This window comes from Tachypleus tridentatus, chromosome 12 (genome assembly GCF_004210375.1).
Source record: "Tachypleus tridentatus isolate NWPU-2018 chromosome 12, ASM421037v1, whole genome shotgun sequence".
Lineage (NCBI taxonomy): Eukaryota > Metazoa > Arthropoda > Merostomata > Xiphosura > Limulidae > Tachypleus > Tachypleus tridentatus.
Window position 1 is genome coordinate 49,523,635 of NC_134836.1, and position 14,989 is coordinate 49,538,623.

The 14,989-nt window shown below is 33.9% G+C and overlaps 1 long non-coding RNA gene across 5 annotated transcripts; it reads right to left on the minus strand.

The window, feature by feature from the left end:
- Positions 1 to 1,420: 1,420 nt before the first annotated feature.
- On the minus strand, positions 1,421 to 10,852 carry LOC143233252 (uncharacterized). 5 transcript variants are annotated; one of them, XR_013018066.1, is made up of 5 exons: positions 10,321 to 10,852; positions 8,462 to 8,574; positions 2,224 to 7,505; positions 1,828 to 1,934; positions 1,421 to 1,698 (listed from the first exon to the last, which is right to left on the minus strand). It is a non-coding gene; the product is annotated as an uncharacterized LOC143233252 (long non-coding RNA). The 5 variants fall into 5 exon arrangements; XR_013018068.1 differs by having other exon boundaries at positions 1,485 to 1,698; positions 5,684 to 7,505; XR_013018067.1 differs by lacking the exon at positions 8,462 to 8,574.
- Between the last annotated feature and the right edge of the window lie 4,137 nt (positions 10,853 to 14,989).

Genomic DNA, 14,989 nt, shown 5'->3' on the forward strand with positions numbered 1-14,989 from the left:
AACATTACACGTTACTGTTTTAATACAAGATGAAGTTTTGGTACGTATGGTATTAATCTTCTGAAGCAGTCAAAAGGGGACAGCAGCGTTGAAAAGGCACAAACATCTTTAATATATGTCCAATTAATATTTAGCATTAAACCTCGGTAATGAATCCAAAGGTTTCCTCTAAAGTGAAAGCTAATTTCGACTGTGCTATTACTGAAATCTGAACGCCCACTTCAATATGTGTGTCCCACACCCACATTTGAAACATCATGTATAAGTTGGTTTAAGGTAATTCTCTTGTTTACAACTAAATATAATTACACGAGAACATTACACAAACCACAAATGAAATAGTAATAAGGCTGTTACCATCTTTCAAGTGAGCAGAATGCAGAAAATTTTCAATGAATTTCAAAAAAATAACATGTATCTAAATTTTCTGTGACAGAGGTAAACGATATAATTCAAATAAATGTAAATTTTATGGTAACGTGTTCTATTATGGAGATGAATAGATTAATGCCCAGTTCACTTAGTAATAAAATTAATTTACTTTTATAATAGTGTTCTATACATACTATAGGTCATGTTTACTGGTAAGTTTAGCTTTAGAAACAACGTTTCAACGGAATTTTTGAAAATTATATACGTTTAACTTACAAATAGGCTGAAGTCACTTATTTGCAATAGCTCCTCGCTAATCGATGAGTAACATTACAAATAAGCTAACCCACTAACTTTCTGATCATTGAATAACTTACAAACTCGTTGACTCCATCATTTACAAATTAAAAAATTCATTAATTCACAGTGTTGAAATAAAACTGACTTGAACTAATTAATTATTTTTAACTTTTTCAGTCTGGCGTTTTTATATCGTACTTTATTTCACGAATATTCAAGATCACATAGAGTTCTAAACTTTCATGAAATTTCTAGACTTCATACAATTATTATAATATATTTAAAAGTCATCCAGAGCTAACAAGATGTGATATTTAACCTATAATGCATCTAGAGCATCTCATAAACATGAAATACTTTTATTTTCCATAATACAACGTACTGGGTGGGGGAGAATCCTAGGAAGTGTCACACAAATACACACTAACACACACACCTTCACACATGATTGGAGGATTTTCAGAGAGCCAGCTTGGTTGTGCCACATACCTAAAGTATGTAGAAAACTTGGTTTCGGATGGATTAGTCTGTAATTAATAATATATTTACAGCTGTAAGTTATGTTGGCTGTGCAAGTGTATTAAACAGTCCTTTCATGACCAGTACGTACTTTGGAGGTGTCAAGTGCACGTCTGCATATCGAGTTTCAAAATTTAAGCAATTAACTGAATTGTATTTTTAAAAATGGACATTTTGTGTAATTCTCAAAGAAAAAAAAAGGAGTGGCTCAAATACTTTAATAAAATCACATAAATTAGGGTATTTTCACCTGAAATTTATTTTTATTTTTTTGGAAAAATCAGTGACATATGAAACAATGGATTCTGGTATATCAATCTAATATTTTGTTTAAATTTCGGCGATAACTTAGAGCGCTTCTTGTCTTTATCCTGTGTAAATAAGGTAGGAACACCTCTCAATTCCCGCAGACAGTAAGAGGCAAAGAAAAATTGTAACTAGCCAGTGAGGGGACTCCACTTACATGTGATCAACACGTATGCTTTTGGTCACTTGATGAAGCATCTTCTGTTGGGACAAGAGAATACTAAAGGACATACAATATTAAAATCTAAGGTTCGATTCATCGCGATGGATACAGCACACAACCCTATGTAGCAAAACAAAGAAACAAATGAAGAAATAACAGATACATACCAGCATATAATAATTACATTTCTCAGCTTTAGGTAGAAGACAAGTTACGTCTCGGACGATGCTCTCACAACTTGCTGCTTGAGTTTCCTTTGCGACCAGTTTTCCTCCTAGACACAAAGGTGGTACAACGATTCATCTTATTTACATGATTGTAACGAGACAAACTGCTTCTTCGTGTTCAAAACAGAACATGATACTCCCTCGTGCTTCCAATCTTCGTATTATGCAAAGCCCATAGTACCTACTATCATATATATTCTAGGAGATTATAAGCTACCCTATGGGATGGCTATCGTGTCACACGGACAGTACATGCAACCCTGCACTTTTAAGTGATTATGTTCTGCAACATACTGTGTGTATTATTATGTTTCCCAGCTTGGGACAGTTACTTACTTATCTCAAAGTTTCTGACTCCATTTCTGGTGTCCATCCAAAAATATAATCACTTTTTAGTTTATTATCAGAGCTGTTGTTTCTATGAAATTAACTGCTAAGGTATGCACAGGATTTGTGTATCCAACGAGCAGAAAACCTTTCATTGGATAGCAAAACAACCAATTATCATTTTTATGCCACTAATTAAGGTTGTTGTTTTTTCTCTTGTATCAGTTTCCCGGAGGAACAGGAGTAAGCTTATGGAGTTGCAACACTAAAAGACGTCACTCGGATTCCCACGATGAACACATCAGATAGCACAACATGGCTTTACTCTAAAAACAGTCTTGTATCATTGATATCCAACACACAAACTACTTTTCAGATATTTTTGAAGTTCGTCATCCATTTGACTGATGTTTGTTTATTTTGAATTTCGCACAAAGCAACTCGAGGGCTACCTGTGCTAGCCGTCTCTAATTTAGCAGTGTAAGACTAGAGGGAAGGCAGCTAGTCATCACCACCCACCGCCAACTCTTGAGCTACTTTTTTACCAACGAATAGTGGGATTGACCGTCACATTATAATGTCCACACGGCTGAAAGGGCGAGCATGTTTGGTGCGACCGGGATTCGAACCCGCAACCCTCGGATTACGAGTCGAACGCCTTAACACACTTGGCCATGCCGAGTCTCATTTGACTGATAGTGAACTCCTTACCTTAACCACGTAGTGGTAGTAATATTTGTTTTAACAAAAGCACCAACTATAAGCAGTTTTTTTTCTTTGCCGTACAGTGCCCACTTTCAGGAGTAATTAGAATGTGATTTGTATTCAGGATGAAAGCCCAAGACCATTCTGTATCTAGGACATGCTTCTCCAATTCTTCTATCACTGAAATTGGTATACATGATGAAAGTGCAGTCCTGACGTCAGATAGCCAACATTGGTGCTTTCAGTTTCGTGCCACAGTATGGTTCAATAACCAGACCGCACGTTCTTACAGTATATATCTGGCTTAGTAAATGTAGACAGTGTTGCATTTTGTCTCTCAAAATTCGATAATACTGTAAAAAACCTAGAAATATTTAAATTTTCTATTTGCTTACAAGCTAGGGTTTACAAGTAACCATTACAACCATCACAAGATCTAAAAACACCCTATTTATATCAACTCTGTAACAATGAAACTCTAATTTCTGTGTGCTAAAATACACATTTTCAAGATTTGAATTTTAAGCCTGCATTCGAGATGCACGGAATCATCGTACTTGGGTTCTCAGATAGAGTCATAAAAAGATGACCAAAGATTATTACATTTTATATTCCTGTAAAAACCCAGATAAGCCGACAATGGTATAAAGCCATGTACCAGGAGCAGTATTTCTAGTCGACATATCAAGAGGTTCAGGAAACAACCACTCGATTATTGCTCATTTACGTGGTTTGTTTGTTTGTTTGTTTGTTTGTTTTTGGAATTTCGCACAAAGCTACTCGAGGGCTATCTGTGCTAGCCGTCCCTAATTTTGCAGTGTAAGACTAGAGGGAAGGCAGCTAGTCATCACCACCCACCGCCAACTCTTGGGCTACTCTTTTACCAACGAATAGTGGGATTGACCGTCACATTATACGCCCCCACGGCTGGGAGGGCGAGCATGTTTAGCGCGACGCGGGCGCGAACCCGCGACCCTCGGATTACGAGTCGCACGCCTTACGCGCTTGGCCATGCCAGGCCCCATTCACGTGGTATGTCATCAGGACATATATTATGCACTCATTTATGATTGCGTCCTGAAAGCCATTTTGTATCTGTTACACATTTCCATTCCAATTCCAGAAGCACTAATTATTTAAGGTTTGAATTTCCATTTATTTTAGATGTGGCATTTACAATGCTAGTGGAAAAGTAATGAATGGAAAATATAAAAGTGAAATGTGTGTGTACGTTTTTCGTATAGCAAAGCCACAAAGGGCTATCTGTTCAGCCCACCGAGGGGAATCGAACCCCTGATTTTAGCGTTGTAAATTCGGAGACATACCGCTGTACTAGCAGGGGGGGGGGCGAAGTGAAATGAAGAAAAAAGGTAAAACTAATTGGTTTACTTTGAAAAAACAATTGCAAGTGTGGTTTGATATAAAAATTGTTGTTTGTTACTCTGATGAAGACAGAAAAACCAAATTTTAACTTTTTCGTATATCAAATAGCTGTTGATGTATTTCAAAGTACAAAATTCACCGCGAAAACAAAGTAGCAAAATTGTGAGCTGACATTTTCTTTATTCCGCATTGTGCATATATGCCACTCAAATCAGTCTTTTTTTTTACGTCAGTGAAGACAAATGGATTGTCTTTCGAAACGTTGTTCGCTCTTCTACGTAAATTATTTTCTCAACCCAAACGAGCCGTTTTTGCATATATAACAGTCATCACTACTCACCGCCAATTCTTCGGCTGCTCTTTTACCCACAAATAGTGGGATTGACCGTCACTTATAATGCCCCCACGGCTGAAAGGGTTAGCATCTTTGGTATGACAGGGATTCGAACCCGCAACCCTCGGATTACAAGTCGAGTGCCTTAACCACCTGGCCATGCCGGGCCCCTTTACTTGTGAACACGTCTCTTTGTTGAATCGAACGAATCGCCTTTTCTTGGTCTACAGCTACACTAATTTCAAGTAATGTATCCATGGGGGAAGGGATCATGGTTACCCCCTATTTATTATTTTTGCTAGTTGACAAGCGTAGCATAGACTGATACTTAGGGTGTTGGACCCACAATCTAAGGATCGTGGAATCGAATTCCGACATTTTCGTACTTTTAGTCGTGCGGATACCAGCCCAAATAACTCTCAAGTAGCTTTGTGCGACGCCCGGCATAACCAAGCGTGTTAAGGCGTGCGACTCGTAATCTGAGGGTCGCGGGTTCGCATCCCCGTCGCCCTCCCAGCAGTGAGGGCGATATAATGTTACGGTCAATCCCACTATTCTGGTAAAAGAGTAGCCCAAGAGTTGGCGGTGAGTGGTGATGACTAGCTGCCTTCCCTCTAGTCTTACACTGCTAAATTAGAGACGACTAGCACAGATAGCCATCGAGTAGCTTTGTGCAAAATTAAAAAACAAACAAGCTTTGTGCGAAATTAAAAACAAACAAACAAAATTATTTATCGGTAGTATACCGTATGTTCTCAGAGTAATGCCCCCCAGTGGCTCAGCTGTATGTCTGCGGACTTACAACACTAAAAACCGGGTTTCGATGCCCGTGGTGGGCAGAGCACAAATAGCCCATTGTGTAGCTTTGTGGTCAATTCGAAACAACAATAACAACTCAGAGTAATCTAAATCTTAAATTTTTTTATGAATAAAATTCCATTAAAATTCAATCATAAAATTAACCTATTTTTTCGAAAAACTTAAAGTTTTGGTTTTTACCATAAATAAATAATAATTTGCATGACAAAAGTTCTATTTCTCACACACCAATAATGTTTGCGTGCTTCAAAGCCAGGCAGATTTGGCAACATCTGTTATGGACGTTCCTCTCTTTATCAGATAATATGGAATCCTGGATACATCACTGCGTTACTCAGGTTTTTCCATTTGATCAAAACCCATTCTGATTTGGTTTGGTTTGGTTTGTTTGAAATTTCGTGCAATGCTACACGAGGGCTATCTGCGTTAGCCTTCCCTAATTTAGCAGTGTAAGTAAGAGTAGAAGGAAGGCAACTAGTAATCACAACTCACCGCCAACTCTTGGGCTACTCTTTTACCAACGAATAGTGGGATTGACTTATCGTTATAATGCACCCACGGCTGAAAGAGCGAGCATGTTTGGTGTGATGGGGATTCGAACCCGCGACCCTCAGATTACGAGTCAAGTGTCTTAACCACCTGGCCATGTCGGGCCGAAGCCATTTTAACTCTATGATATATTTTCTGCCGAACTTCTAGTTATTATCTCATAAAAGATGTGTTTTTGTCTAAATAGAATAGGTGTAACTGAGTAATGTAAAAATGATTTAATATTTGTGGGTCAATAATAATATTGTGGATAGACTATCAATTTTTCTTTTATTTTCTTTATAAATTGATAAAAGTATCTGGAGTTCGCATACAATCAGAAATTGTTTGTTTTTAAATTTGAAAAAAAAAAAAAAAGACTAAAATCTAATTCGGTCTAATACACATGGATTTATGATTTATCTTAAATAGAAAAACATTTTTATAAAATCTCAAGAAAAGATTTTTCTCAAAACTCTCTATATACGAATAAAGATTTTCGTTTTAGTAATGAAGTTGGTTTGCCTAGAGCTGTACATTAAGTAATCTTTACTTGTAGTTTACCACACATGTACGCGGCTAAGAGCATCAGATAAGACTTAACGAAAAAAGTAAAACATTCTTCCCGTGTTTCTGTTTCTATCTAGCACAACAAACGTTATAACAAAGGAGTTAATACTTATCTAATCAAATGTTCGCGTGTACAGGAAGACACACCAGTACTATCCCTGACGATAGATGACAGCTAAGGTTTCAGTGCAAAGTCACAGTTGAGATAACTATTAAATACATATTTTCATAACTATTAAAATATATTTTAATTCAGACGTAATGCAGTTTCCGAATGTGGTTAGTCATATCCGTTTAGAACGGATGTAATATGGTGGTGAACATGTGCAAATTATTTTACACACGGATAAAGATTACATACTGCCACTGAGTCACAAACTAGTATGCACACACTTTTGTCTGAACTTTCTATAAAGACAGCTTACTCATTCAAACAGGTAATAAAAAATGTACAAACCAGCTTGAAACAGTTTGGATTACTTAGGTAGACAAGTATTCCAATTATGTAACATGACGTTTTGTGGGATATCGCACTAAGGTTTTTCCTGACCATAAGGCTGGGATATCAACCCACGTGTCTGTCACTTTCCCTCTTGATATTTCGTAATCCGAGGGTTGCGGGTTCGAATACCGGTGGCACCAAACATGCTCGACCTTTCAGCCGTGGGGGCGTTATAATGTTTCGATCAATCCCACTATTCGTTGGTAAAAGAGTAGCAAAAGAGTTGGCGGTGGGTGGTGATGACTAGCTGCCTTCTCTCTAGTCTTACACTGCTAAATTAGGGACGGCCTGCGCAGATAGCCCTCGAGTAGCTTTGTGCGAAATTCAAAACAAACAAATTCTTGATATTGATTTCTTCTTGCCTGTTTGAAAATTTTGGAAAGTCTCTTCTCTACAGCAGTCAGTCGAGGTCACAGTTTGAAGTGAGAAACAAGTCAGTCGATAACAAACCTAATGCAAGAAGAGATTTGTTTCATTACTATTCTCTTCGAAACGTTTCTGAAATCTTTCGGATACCTCTTGTTGTGTATTAGTGTACCTGAACACCATGCAATGTTTTTCAGAAGTGAGCACTTCTGTCTAAATAAAACATCTAAACGCTAAATTTTAAAAACAAATCTAAACATATAAATATATATATAGTCGTTTTTTAATATCATGAGAGGGTTACAAATATAACATTGCAGCTTCGATATGTTAGTACAATCTTTAATGAGATGTAACGTGTATATTCTTTTCATTTAAATACTAAAACTAATAATTATGATATTCAACATACAGTAAAAAAAAATACATATAATGTTATCGCATGGACATATTATATATAACTGCAAATATTATTCAGAATCCACAACTATCTTTCTCAAAGTGCATAAACACAGACAAGTCTTAATTCTCTGTTCACATCTGCCAACAGTTTTGTTGTTTATACCTTGGACCACGATCGACTTATCTCCAACCACAATAAGTTAAACATTCTCAGCTACCAATAAGGCAAAGTTTGGGATAACTAGGACGATCCGCAATAATGTGGATCCTTCCACTAAAAGCAAAGTAAGACCTAGATAATTTAACCCTCAACATAAATAAACTTCAACATGTTGAAAATATCCAATTATTAACAAAAATTTCAAAATCAGCTTACACATATACAGTCATAGAGAGTAAGAAATAAGAAGTTCGATAATCCGATCACATTCAAAAGGTAGACAAACGTATTATATTAAGTGTAATTCAACTCATATTACTATAAAGTAAAATCAAACTATCAAATTAGAGAAACATTATTTATTTGGTTTATATTATCATAACGATTAATTGATGGCATTGCGACTATTGGTGAGAAGATAGAGAAGGTACTTGTCTCTAAACAAATTATTTCTAATTATGTAAATAGAAGTCCATACTAAAGGACCTGAAATCACCCGGTGGTACAGCAGCAAAATCCTGGGTTCTATTCCTCGCAGCCGACATAGAAAATAGTCTAATGTGGCTTTGCTCTAAAACAAAACAGACAGACCTGTAAAGAAATGTGATAATGAAAAGCTAATAAATCACCACGCTTTATTCATTATTAGGAATTTCTACAAAGAAATCACATGTAAAGTAAAAACAGAAATCCAGATATGATGTTTAACACTTTGAAAGAGCTTGCAGGTTAGTTGGTGATAAAAAGTTGACAATACAAATAATGCTTAAGCCTCTCGATAAAGTGAACATTTATGTGTTTACTTTTACTGAGTATTTACGATACATCTTTTCCATTTTTCCAATTTACTAAACTAATGAAACTTTTATTTATCCTTCAAGTACTTGCCAAGAAAGAAGTGAAAACAAATGAACAAAACAAATTAGCAATCTCGACATTAACAACATGTTCACATGTTTTTGTACTGGATGTTAATATAAGGTGAACGTTCAAACCTCTAAAATATCATATTTGTCACTGCCATTAAATTCTCTGACATTTCTTTAATTTCGGAATATAAATAAAATAATTTTGATGTTTTTATTTATTTATAATTCCAGAGATAATATACTGTTTTTCCTTTTCTTTATGAATGAATACGTACAGCTCTATGCATCTAAAACAGTTACAGTTAGCATTTAAAATGAATGACTAAACTATTTAAAATATAACTAGATTTATTGTATATGTTAATTTGTAATTCTCCTTGTTTTATTTTAATTCGTATTCGGTGGCGTATTTAGGTGAGGGTTAAAGGGGCTCAGCACCAGGCCCAAGGTTTTAATGGGGGCCCATTGGTAATTTTAGTCTATGTAAAATTACATGGGATGAAGGGACCACAAAAATTATTAGTCCCTCGGTCCACACAACCTTAAATCCACCATTGTTCATGTTTTATATATTTGTTGATGAAAATTAATAAAAAAAATGCTTGAAATGTATTGAACCAATTGTAGCAAATTCATGAGCTATTACTTTGTTGTTAAGAAGAAAGCTACACAATTAGCTATCTATATTGTGCTCACCGTGGGTATCGAAACCTGGTTTTTGGCATTGTAAGCCCACCTACTACCGAGCCACTTGGAGGCTGAGTTCTCGCAGGATTACTTTTAATTTTCCAGTATTATTTCAAGATTTTATGCATAGTGCTAAAATAAAAAAAATCACATTCACGCACAGTGGGCGCATAAAAACTGAACAACAGCTAATGTGAAAAGCTCATTGTTTTCTCACGCCATAAGTCAACAAATAGCATACTAACTTTACTAATATTTGAGGGGCAGTCTAACCCATTCTTATATGTTATTTGAAATACATTTAAGTCAGTTTTGTAATTATTATTTTCGTTAAAACAAACTTAAGTTTCTAGTATACCTTAAGCAACTGTCAACTATTTACAAAAGGTCCATAATCCTAAACCTACCCATACACATTTGCAAAAACCTACTTCTACTTTGTACAAAAAAAAAAAAAGTTTATTACGTCACAGGCTTTAATAAACAACGTTTCGTCAGTATTACACAGTCTCAATAATGCCGATTGTAATTTAATTCCTTGATTAGAAATTCATGTTTGTGTTAATACTACACACGTTAAAAAAGCGAAAGTGAAATTAGAGCATTAAGTTATTGAAATAAAATATGGTGTTTTACCAAACAAGCTGAAAATTTGTTGTTTTTATATGATAAAGATTATTTCCCTAGACTTAATATTACGCGTATTAATAATTCCTTAACATCCCTATAAATAAATAACAACTTAAAATATCATCAAGATATAATTTCTTATGAAATTTACCCTTGACATCTTCGCTCTTGGCAACTGGAGCGAAATTTCAACGCAGCACCATCCAATGAGAATGGAAGGAGAGAACTACGTCAACATCACGCCTCCAATATCAGCTGACAATGTTTCATCCGAGGTTGAAAGTACTTCCACATCGTCATAGATATGTTCTTAATTTTATAATTTACTGTGATACTTGATATAACATAGAACACAAATTCTGTATCTGTGAAATTTTACGGAAGTTTAAAATCACGTTTCACAGAGTTGCATAGAGCATGACCCACATGGTGCGATTGCGTTATATATCTAGCTAACAAAACCTTGGCGGAAGAAGTAGGTCGAGCCGTGCCTTCTCAACGAAAATTACGCAATTACTGGGTTTGAGAAGTAAACTATCGTTACAGTTGGAACCTCGTACATTTTAATCAGACCGAGTAGAATAGGATAAACTTCATAGGTAGTCAAGCCTCCATAAGTTTATGAAAAGTTGTTAGATAAGTTTTTAGGTACATAATAACATATAATCACTATGCCGCCCATACATTTTGGATTACTAGGTAAGTTTCAGAAAATGTTATTAGTATTATTAATTTTAGATCTAAGAACATTTAAGGGGTGAAATAAGTTAATATGTAATAATGTATACAGTTAACAATGTCAATCACATTATCTGATAAACCTATAACATTCAAAAGCGCAAAACTTATTAAAGTTCTACAACAGTATAGCTCAGTTGGTACGTACAAAATATTATTTACATTTTAAAAAGTGAATAATTATGCTTCTTGTTGATGTTTTGAATATTGTTGTAGCAATAACTCTCGGTAACAGTAATCTGAGCTGGTCATGTGATTTCATAAAACTAAAAACGGCTACGTTCAATGTGTTTCTGCTGGGTATCAGTAAATCTACTGTATCGGGCGTCGAAGCAATGCAGTTTTAAATTTTATTTTTAACTTTATTTGACGAAAAGTGGAGTTTATTACAAGATATTTCTATAAGTGAAAATAAGTGTTCATATCATAAGAATGTGCCTTTTTGTAACTCTATATTTCTCTATTACTGCTGTAATATTAGCACAATAAAAACCCTATAACTCAAGCGCCTTCGAAAGGTTGACATCCTTTTTTTCCCTTCAGGGCACCCACGTGTGTTGTTTTTAATAACATAAATAATATTAGTACTGGTATTGCTATTAGAAGACATCTTAGGTTAGCAGTAACTGATGAAACTCGAGTAAGAGTGACACGTTGAAGTAATAAATATGCATTTAGTAGATACGTAGACCGTTTTTTTATTTTGATTATTCTAATACTAATAGAAATGTCTTTTTCAATTTACTTGCCCTCTGTGACGGCTTGCATATTGATTTAGATATATTTCAGTCCAACTTTGCCCACAGTCGCAGGCTCATTTTTGCACCTTTAGAGCATAACCTAATCTTTTAAATGAATTAAACTATATGTGGCTAACGGTAGTATTGACAATTTAGATTAACTGCTATTAGTGTAAACTAACCTCAATTTTGCTCTAACACTGAATTTTAATTGAATTGAAGTACATTATTTGTTGTAATACAGTATGAATATTTCAAATGGACATACACAAACAAAATATTTTGGGGTCTCGCTTTGAAAAATAACTGTGGTTGACGTACAGTATTACTAGTTTCCTTCTTTACTTCCACTCAAAAGTTATTATAATTGTCATTAATAAATGGTTATAAGTTACTTATACTGTTATACAGACTTGAAAAACCTAGGAAATAAAACTAAAATATCAATTTTGTATACTGTGGTAAATTATGATGTACCTTCTATATCATCCATGTTGTACGTGTATTCTAGTTGGTTAACACACTATGGTGCTTTGTCACATCTGTGTTATACCTTCACTGGCAAAGTTCGAGATTTAAAGGATTTACCAGAATTAATTATATGTAATCTGGTGCACTCTATTACTTTTCAAAGCTAAACATGAAATTGTAGCAAATATCACATTCTTTTTACATATTTTTATTTGTGTTAATTCATCTTTAATAAGACAATAGGAAGTGTATTGTTATGGAGAAGCATTAGATGTTCATTTCAGCCTATTGAGGCTCTGTTGTTTAATTCACAGAATTATAGAAACCTCAGTCACATCACCTTCCAACTTTATTGGTTTAGAAGTGAGGTTACTGGCAGCCATCTGTTTGAAGTAATTAGGTTATTTTAAAAATTTTCTATTCAACAAGAATAAATTCTGCAATGTAAATTGGTTTTAATATTTCAAGTTCAACTGGAAATCATTCTAGTGATTTTTTTAAGCATCCTAGAAATTGACCCAAGTTTAATGCTGAAACTGATTGTGATGTTCTGTTTTCAAGAGGTTTAAGGGTTAATTTTTTGTTTATGTTAAAAAAAAATTCAACGTACTTGTATACCTAAAGGAAGTTGGCAGAGCCTTGAATGAAATGCTAAAAAACTACAAAAGTCTAGTTGTATCTATTCAGTTAAGCATAGTGACCTATTAAAAAGATAACTAAATTATTAAAATGGGTTAAGATTGAGTAATTAACTATAAATACACTTAAATGTTAATTTAAAAAATAATGTTATCACTCTTTTAGTAATCTGTTTTGCATGGAAATACTTGATGCTAAAGTAGTAGTAAGTTTTAAAGTATTATTTCTAACTGTATGCATTAATTTAATGCAAATCAACTCCCCTTAGATCAACACAGATGAAGATCAAATCTATTTAAGTGTAATGTTTCATATCTAATAAGTTTGCTGCTGTCAGGAAAAAAACTATACTTTCAAACAAAACAAGTCAAAGTTGTAACACTCGTAATAAAATTACATTATACCGTATGTTGATTTATGTATCTTGCATAAAGATATGTATTCAAATACTTAGAAGGCTAGTACATGTGCTGAGAAATAAAGAAATGCTTTGTTTAAAACCTATACTTTTTTTAAGGAACACAGAAACAGTAAATATTTCAATTCACACAGGTACACTGGATAACCTTTGTTTTAAAATAAAATGTTTAAGTTTAAAAATGACTTTTTATTTTTCTTACAGGCTAGCTATACATGATATTAATCATTAAATAAATATTCATACATAGTGCTGAAGATACTGTAAACAAAGTATTACTTCTTCATATGGTGTCTATTATATACTATGTTTTCTTTCCCCAATTTGTTTCTTCATTGTATCAGTTTAGTAAAAAGCAGTTGGGATTTTTTTTTTTTAGTGTTATCTTTTAAGTGGATCAACCCAACCATTGGATGCCTAAAGGTCTTTTGGTTTGGAATGTTACAAAATAACTTTTATTGTAGAAAAAGTAGAACAGGCACTGACAAAAAAAGTTTTACACTTTTGTTTATTTTTTTGTAAAACAGAAGTTTTGTCTTCTTAAATTAAAATAATTAGTCTTTAGTGTTAGAGAAATAGTTTGTTGTAACATGAAAACTTCCTTACTAAGTTTTAATATTTAGGCTTATTGGGACTATTTCTGATTATAATGTATTTATCAAATGTTAAAGGATGGACAGTTATGGTTTCTAAAGGACTAGTAGTTAGACAATAAATACCTGCTGAAATCACTTTTGGATTCTATGTACATTAATTACTGTAGAACATGTAAAGATTACAAGACAATAAAACCATTGTTTTACCACTGAACATGAGTGATTTTTATCTACTGTTAGGTGAATATCTCTTCTTTCAGTTATATCAATGAGTGTGCTTGCATTTGTATTAAATGTGTGATACAAATTGTGATAACCTGGATGCATTGCATTGAAATTACCATAATTAAAGATCACTTACTAATTAGTTGTTTGATTTACTAATTTTATCTTGGTTATTCTGTAGTAATTTATTTTTTTGCAACAGATAGAAATACTTGAGTTTTAATGTCTGTCATCAGTAAACGAATTATGCCCTGTTTCAGTGTCATTAACGTAAATAAGAAACCCATACATTCATGATCCCAGAGAACCTCCAGTAAAAAAACAGGAGTCCAGTTTAATTTATCAATAATATTGATCTCCATTAATATCAATATTTTTTTCTCTTGTCCTCTCGACCTTTACTGTAATTAACTAGTTTTCCCCCAACTCCTATAAATGTGATTTTCCTCAATCTTTTGTAATTATTTCAGTTGTATTTGGATGCAGTACTATATTCTTGTTACTCCTTTGCATCAACAAGCAAAAGTTGAACAATATTTCCTTATACTGAGGTTAGGATGACACTTCAGTAAGTGTCACACACATGTATTAAAGAAATAAAGTGCATGCTTAATAGTATACAGTAAATATTTAAAAACAACTGACACCATTCCAAAATTCCATAATAAACAAGAAAGCTATTTTACTTTATTTTTACTGTTCAAATTTTCATTATGCATGGTTTCTAGGGTTGTTATTAAAATAGTTTGAGTTTTTAAAGCATTGAAACTGGCCACAAAGTGAAACATGTAAGGAAGTCAGGTTGTACAAGTAATACACCCAAAATAAAAATTGGCTGTTGATAATACATCAAAGTACTTCTGTTTAGCCTAAAAACGTTGCACAGGACAGAATGAATCAATTACATCTTGGGATTAAATATCATTCTAATATACACTCTAGATTATAGACTTGCCCCTATACTTTTACTGATATTCAAGATGCTTTACTAAG